Source organism: Protopterus annectens, chromosome 11.part0 (genome assembly GCF_019279795.1).
Source record: "Protopterus annectens isolate FY-2018-M chromosome 11.part0, PAN1.0, whole genome shotgun sequence".
Lineage (NCBI taxonomy): Eukaryota > Metazoa > Chordata > Ceratodontiformes > Protopteridae > Protopterus > Protopterus annectens.
Genome location: NC_056745.1, coordinates 38,115,106 through 38,123,446, shown reverse-complemented (window position 1 = coordinate 38,123,446; position 8,341 = coordinate 38,115,106).

Here is an 8,341-nt window from a genome sequence, read left to right as displayed (position 1 = left end):
CCATAACATCTTCTCTGATCTTACCTACACTGTGACTGCTTCCAAAGGAGTAAATGGGTGTGTCTTTTTTGATGGGATTGACTTTTCTTCCAACAGTGATATTTTACACTGCCACTTAGCAGTGCCATTCTTGAGGAAAGCACATGGCAAATTACCATTAGCTGGTCCTGCAGATTGCCACATTAGCACATAGTCATGTGGTGTGGCCAACAGGACCATTATCCGTGCTGAAACTTCCACTAGTGGCTACCATCAGTGGTTGGGCAGTCTACAAATCAGGAAAGGTTACTGGGAACTATTCATGTAAAGCTTTCCACTTGCAATAACCATTTCTTAATCCTAGCTATTACATTTCAAAGTAATTTCTTTTCTCATTTTTGTTCTATTAAATTTTGAAATTACTGCTGTTCAAAGTTTTATCACTTCTGCCTTTTATGTTTCATATAAGAAGTTGCCACAGCCAGGGTACCATTTTGTCCTTCTTTTTTGTCATGCTATCATGTCATCTGATACTGATGTAAACCGTTATACATTTGAAAGGGGTCTTCTTATCAAAAGTGATAGCCTTGATGCTGTGAGCCTAACATTTCAAAAGTCAAACTGCAATTCCAACAATAACATAAACGTTTAAAAACTCACTTGGTGAGATAACATGATGAGCATTTAGACAAGCAGGGTAGGAATGATTCAGACACATGCAGGCACAATTGTGTTACCGTGGAAATTAGAAAGGCCAGCATCAAATACAAATGACTGTTTAATAATAAACAGATGAGTGACATCAAGCACATGAGAACAATTACAAATGCACATGAGGATAGACACCAAGGTGGGCAGACCGAGGAATGTTGCACAATGAGCCAAGGTGTGCAGTGAATCTGTACTCCTTTATTTCCAAGTGAACAGACAAGTGAAGATGAGAGGAGTGGTATCAGTAGTAGCTAAATGACACATTCGTGGCTGCTGTCAGCTCTTCACTCTGATATTGCATGCTGTTGCCCTCTGAGTCACAGACAGGTCCATCTGTGGCTAACCTACCATCACCTCCATGACAGGGAAATAGCTTAATGCTGCCATGTGGCCAGTGGCACCATATGGGATCTTGTGTTATCACAACATGTATGTGGACTTTTTATCCTGATATGGAATAGAATGAGATTAATGGAATACCTATAACAATAGACACTGAGATCTGCATAGCATTATCTCTTCTTGCTGCAGGACTTTCTGGTTTCCATCAGAGGACACAATAGGTGTTGCCTAGGCATCTGCTTGATGAATCACCATTATATGGACATTTTATGAATTAGCCCATTTCCCTAAGGTTTAAGGGACAATAGATTACAACCACATTGTCATCAAGGTTCCACTTTACATAGCATTTGGTATGTCAAAAAGAAAGGCTTCCACTCCATCAACTGCATCAACTGCCATGTGGAGTATGCTCTGTAGAGGGTATTACTTACGATGTGTCTGTTAACCATCTAGGAGATTCCCATGACTCCTGCATGTGGCACATATGCAATGTATACCAAAATTTTGAGTGGGGTGGTTTCCCACTGGACATCTAATTAGTACATGCAGACATACCCTACCCTCCCATGTCCTGGCTGCACAAATAAGCTAACAGGTCTATAAACCACACTTCACTCATAACCTTTCCATGGTCATGTGTTGCAAATCATGCCAAATGCATTCTGGTGCAATAGCTCATGACACCTAAATGCAATCCTAAGACCATAGATGAGAGGTTTTATTTATTTATTTACTTATTAACTTATGTATTGACATTTTATTGTCATGAAAGTCTGACTAGGTAGGAGCCCATTTTCAGTGGAGGTGGGAAGAAAAGCTCCAAAGTATAACAAAAACATTTTCAAACCCATAATTTTATGTTCTTCAAAAATAATATAAAACATCCACAGTTTAAATAATTATAATAACTTTGACATAATGTGAAAACATTGATTAAGAATACATACAAATTATATGATGAATGATTTAATATTTAGATAATTGTTAGCCACCTTATATAGAAATTAAAGGTAAATTAGTATAATACAAACTGGAAGTTCAGTGGAAAGTGAGAGGAAAAATACAAGGTTATGGCACATTTAGAAAGGAAGTTATACAGCACAACGTTGTTGAGAGAGTATTCGCAGTGTCAAAGGCCTGCTTCCACTGCCTAGATACTGCTGGTGGAGAGGCTCTTTATGCTCCAGAAACCTGCAACAAGATAGTTGTCATTTGTGATGTCCTTCACAATATTGTTCTATGCACACAGCTACAGCACTGGTTTACCATCAGACACACAGGCAGACAGACAAGACACAGCAGTGGAGGAGTGCAGGATAAGGAATTATTGGAGGAACCAGCTGTAGGGGAACCTATATGAGGCTGACGTGGGCCTAACAAACCATGGCACTGCCAAAGATTTGACATCTGGTCCACAACTATGGACCATGATAGAGACAGCACAAAATAAAAGTGATGCATGTGAAACTGTACCAAAGCTATGCAGTGCAATGAATTGATTGGCCATGCTGTACATCAGATATTACTCAAGTCACATAACATAGAGGTATGTGTGTGCCACAGATGTCATCATTTGTACAGGTGGGGTGTGGCACAGTGATCAGAATCAGCAATGGCTACATAAGGTATAGTAGGAGGGATGGTCTATGGGTGGCACGAATTGTTATTCAGGTACATAGGTGGGAGTTTGTGGGGGACTTCAGTATAGTGTGCAATGATGTCATGGAGACTCCTGAGGGGACAACCAGACGGATGGTAGAGGTGGACACACATTACAGGCATAGGGAGACATGTGCAGCTTATGGCAGACAACTGTAGGAACATGGACATGAGTTCAGGGCAGTAGGAATACTTCCCATCTTTGACAGGGGGACTTCTCCAGCCTCTGACTTTGTTTAGGTTTCATCAGAATACCTTTACATAGAAAACAGACTGTGGTTGGTCACAGCCACATGGGCAGCTACATTATACAATGGAACTATCACCAACTCCTGGTGGCAAAGATCATGTAGAACTGTCAACCTTGACAACCTTTATGTGCAATCCGCAGGACAGCTACTGAAGGCCACATCCAGGAGATCAGATCGATTGTGCCACAGAATGGTTCCTCATCAGTAGGTGGTAGTGATGATGTGGCACGTTGTGGCCCCAACAAGCATGCCACTTGAGGCATGTCTGCAGTGCAGCCAGAGGACTAGTGGTTATAACTGTGGCTATAGCTATGGCTATGCATAAGTGTGTTGGCACTCGTGAATATTGTGATGAACATCATAGGATCAGGAGGGTTAAGAGACAGGTGTGGAGCTATGCTCTGTGATTGTGGCCCATGTGTGTGTGTTATACCACACAGCCACAGTAATCTATGCTACCAGACCCCATGGTGGCTGCAGCACATACAAAGTGGACTTACAGGATCCTCAGCAGGATGGTGTGCTCCTAGTTCCCATGCGCCACATTAGTATGCAGACATTGTAGACCCTCACTTTTGTTGTCACATATGTCACACATCACATTAATCATCTTGACATTGCATAGGTGGCATCTATCTGTACCTAGATCACTGAATGATGCCCAGTGTGATACCATCCTTAGGACAGAGTCAAAGTCAGGACACCAGTATATGGTAACATGCCTTTCCCTTGGACTAAGTTCTCTGTTTGGACAACACTGCCTACTGCAGTAGCATGTATAAGTTGATGACTGTACAACCTATGGCAGACAATGATGGATAAACTTGCCCATCATATACACAGGGGATGCATGGATGGTGTCCACATCCACTAAGGGAATATCATTAGATGGGATACATGTCAATTATCAACAGCATAGTTATTGAGTGCTGAATAATCAAAAAACAACAAGCAAAATATTGGAAGTGAGCGTTATGCAAATGAGGCAAGACCCCCTGCAACCCACTTTGTGGGGACAACTCTGCAAACTTAAATATACCTACTGCAAGGTCATGTAATAGTGGAGAAAAAAGAAAATTCTGCTGTCAGTGAAAGTTGTTTCAGTCGCTTTTCCTTGATCATTTAGCACACATAAATAGTACTGTCCATTGATCAAAGGACAGGCAGGCGGTAGATGTTGGTGGTACTATGCAGTCCCCTGTAATGATTGATGGCATTGGCATTGTTCTCTCGGACTATTCTGTTGGCAGCCAGCCATTATCATTAGCACCAAGGTTACACTGACATCAGTCATGGTCAATTTGTTGTGCTTGACCCTGTGCCAGTAACGCCTGTCTTATCAGCCTTGTTTGTGTTCAGAATCTGCCTGTCATAAGAGTGCAGGGCTTGTAGGAGTACCTCCATCTCTAATAGGGTGAACTTTTCCAACCTCTGACTTTGTTTAGGTGCCATCATAATACCTTTGCACATGAATATAGAACTACGGTCACTACCTGGAAACATACCTCTCAAACTCTTAGAGCAAGAAATCTGGATAAAGCCATAACTAAAAGTGAGACAGAGGCTCAAAAATAGGGGCAATTTTTAAATATTGCTCTTCAAACTTAGAAAGTTGATAGAATAGCAGGTTTTGTATTAGCATGAGTGTTCTGAAGGATATGAAGTCTGAAACTCAAATGTCTGTCATTATTTTCTAACTTTAGTCTTTAATGAGTTACCACTAATTTGTCAGAAAACCACAAATTTATGAAAAACAGACCAAAAATATGAGGCTAAAATTTCACCATTCTGCGAAAATCTCTACAGTTGAGAGGCATGCCTGTAAACAAACATGACTGCCATTCCCCATAACTGTACACTGTCTATGCTGTAGCTGTGTCTGTTTTATGTGGCATGTCTGCTATATGCTGTTGTCACAGGCCATGTCCCTGCAATATGTCTGTGGTATTTTCATGGAAACAGCTTGTGATGTAACGTGTAGTGAGCAATGTGTATATTCATGCTTGCAGCCACTGTGCTGAACTGTGTTGGACATGCACACATTACCCATTTTCTGTGGATGTCAGCTTGACCTCTGCCACACAGTGTCTTCCTTCATAAACTCACTACCACTCTGCAGTGGCAACCAAGACAGTCTGTCCAATGATCCATGGCTCTGTGAAGATCACACATGCGATTAACATAACCAAAATCTCTGCCATTTAGACTTGGATCCTGCCTATAGCAATGTCAATCCCTGCAAATGCAGGTTGCTATTGCACATCCCTGAGAGGCAGTACAGACACTTTTTCAGTCTCACTACCTGCTGATAGCTTGTGTCCCCTTACCACAGTTCATGTAGTCAACTCTGTTTGCCATTATGACCAGTAATTTCTATATAAAACAGTACTACATATGATCTGGGGCTACATGTTTTAATGTATTACCATTAGCAGTCTCAGTAGCTCTTTAAGTAGCGCACTTTGCCTTTGATGCAGAAGGTTGTGGGTTTGATTCCCCCATACAGCAGTGCAGTATCAGAAGGGTGCTGCACTGCTGAGTGTGCCATCTCTCGGGGGTGATGTTAGAGTGTGGCCCCATCCATCTAAGTCACTGGGGTGCTGCACTGCTGAGTGTGCCATCTCTTGGCCATGATGTTAGAGTGAGGCCCCATCCATCTGAGTCAGTGGGGTGCTGCACTGCTGAGTGTGCCATCTCTTGGACATGATGTTAGAGTGAGGCCCTATCCGTCTGAGTTGGTGGGGTGCTGCACTGCTGAGTTTACCATCTCTTGGGTGTGATGTTAGAGTGAGGCCCCATCCATCTAAGTCAGTGGGGTGCTGCACTGCTGAGTGTGCCATGTCTTGGGCATGATGTTAGAGTGAGGCCCCATCCATCTGAATCAGTGGGGTGCTGCACTGCTGAGTGTGCCATCTCTTGGGCATGATGTTAGAGTGAGGCCCCATCCATCTGAATCAGTGGGGTGCTGCACTGCTGAGTGTGCCATGTCTTGGGCATGATGTTAGAGTGAGGCCCCATCCATCTGAGTCAGTGGGGTGCTGCACTGCTGAGTGTGCCATGTCTTGGGCATGATGTTAGAGTGAGGCCCCATCCATCTGAGTCAGTGGGGCGCTGCACTGCTGAGTGTGCCATGTCTTGGGCATGATGTTAGAGTGAGGCCCCATCCATCTGAGTCAGTGGGGTGCTGCACTGCTGAGTGTGCCATGTCTTGGGCATGATGTTAGAGTGAGGCCCCATCCATCTGAGTCAGTGGGGCGCTGCACTGCTGAGTGTGCCATGTCTTGGGCATGATGTTAGAGTGAGGCCCCATCCATCTGAGTCAGTGGGGTGCTGCACTGCTGAGTGTGCCATGTCTTGGGCATGATGTTAGAGTGAGGCCCCATCCATCTGAGTCAGTGGGGCGCTGCACTGCTGAGTGTGCCATGTCTTGGGCATGATGTTAGAGTGAGGCCCCATCCATCTGAGTCAGTGGGGCGCTGCACTGCTGAGTGTGCCATGTCTTGGGCATGATGTTAGAGTGAGGCCCCATCCATCTGAGTCAGTGGGGCGCTGCACTGCTGAGTGTGCCATGTCTTGGGCATGATGTTAGAGTGAGGCCCTATCCATCTGAGTCGGTGGGGTGCTGCACTGCTGAGTGTGCCATGTCTTGGGCATGATGTTAGAGTGAGGCCCCATCCATCTGCGTCGGTGGTGGCTCAGTTGTCTGTAAAAGATCCCATGGCACTTATCAAAAAGAGTATGAGAAGTTTCTGGGGGTCCTGGTCTAACTTCCCTTAGTGACTATGAATACCACCTCAGGTAACCTATCTTCATCTCTTTGGATTTGTTGAGAACACAGAACCTCTATCAAAAGCCCATATTTATACAGCAGAAACATGCAGACTCCACACAGAAAGCACCCAAACCAGGAAACAAACTGCCCAGTGTTAACCACTGCACCACTACTCTGACACGTCATATCTCTGCAACAATGACGAGTGTTTTAAAAATAGCATGTAGTCCTTCATTAAATCTTATGCACCTGATTGGTTTTTGGTTTTGCTTCTAAAATTTCATATTGGCTGAATTCAGACAAAGACAAGTCAGAAGGCATAAGCATTTGTGATGTGTTAACTCAAGACACTGAGTTTTATTTGATTTCATTATGTATGCTAACATAATCCCCGCTGCCATCAGTCCCAATTAGATTTAACTAATTTTTATGAGTCTATATTACGTCATTGAGTGGGCTGTTAACCAAACGCCCTTTTATTGACACATATAAAGAAAAATACAAAAAACCTGAATGGCCACAAAAGCAAATTTTTTTCCACGGGAAAAAAATCACTTGCCTGTCATCAGGGATTTGCCCTTTCCTCCATTGTAGTGCGATCTCGGAGTTGGTATATTTAGTTAGGGGGGGTGGGGGGGTCACAGCTCCCCACTTTGTATGATATTAATTTTTTTTTGTATTGGCCAAGCAATTTTTTCCCCTGGGAAAAACTTCGGTTTTGTGGCCATTCGGGTTTTTGTATTTCGCTTAATATGTGTTGATAAAAGGGTATTCGGTTAACAGCCCGTTCAATGCAGTAATATAGACACAATTTTTTTACATAATAGTTAATTTTTTTCTCTCATAATATGAATATGTTATAATATGGATCTCTGGATTAAGCTTTTAGTCTGACAATAAACTGCTTTGTGCATCTTTAGCCATGAGATCCGTAGTCACACATAACAAACTACGTGGCCTTCAGCAACTCAATGAAACCAATAACGATCACATGCTCCCCCATAAATTGAGGGCGTTATACCTGCAAGGCTTACTTGGTCAACAAATAAAGAAAAACATATCACTAGATTTTAAATCCTCCTCCAAAGTGACATGTTCACCTACACGCTGAACAATCAAATGTCAAGAGAGTCTATTTATGAGAAGCATATCTGAATAATTATGGACAAGAAACTTTAAATTTGTATGTTTTCCAAAGCATACTCTATGTAATTCCCTAAAGGCAAATGCAAAGCTGTAAATAATCTATTCCTTAAATAACACATATGCTATCAGACACACTTTTTATTCTTCAAAAAGAATAGTAAATACCAAAGAATGACGTAACGGATATTCTGCTATTAATCATATTGTAACTGCAACATAGCTGTTTCTAGATTTTAGTGTTCTGGAAGTTAAGAACCTTATACATGATCTAATATTTTAAAAGAGTGAATATTACAGTAAGTCAAGCATAAAAGTGAAACATATTCCTTTCCTCTGCAATCTCTTTGAATAATTTACTTGTAAGAAACCATACATTGAGGGTATACTTCTCAACCTCTTAGGGTAAGAAATCTGGACAAAGCCTAATATTTTATATATATATATATATATATATATATATATATATATATATATATAT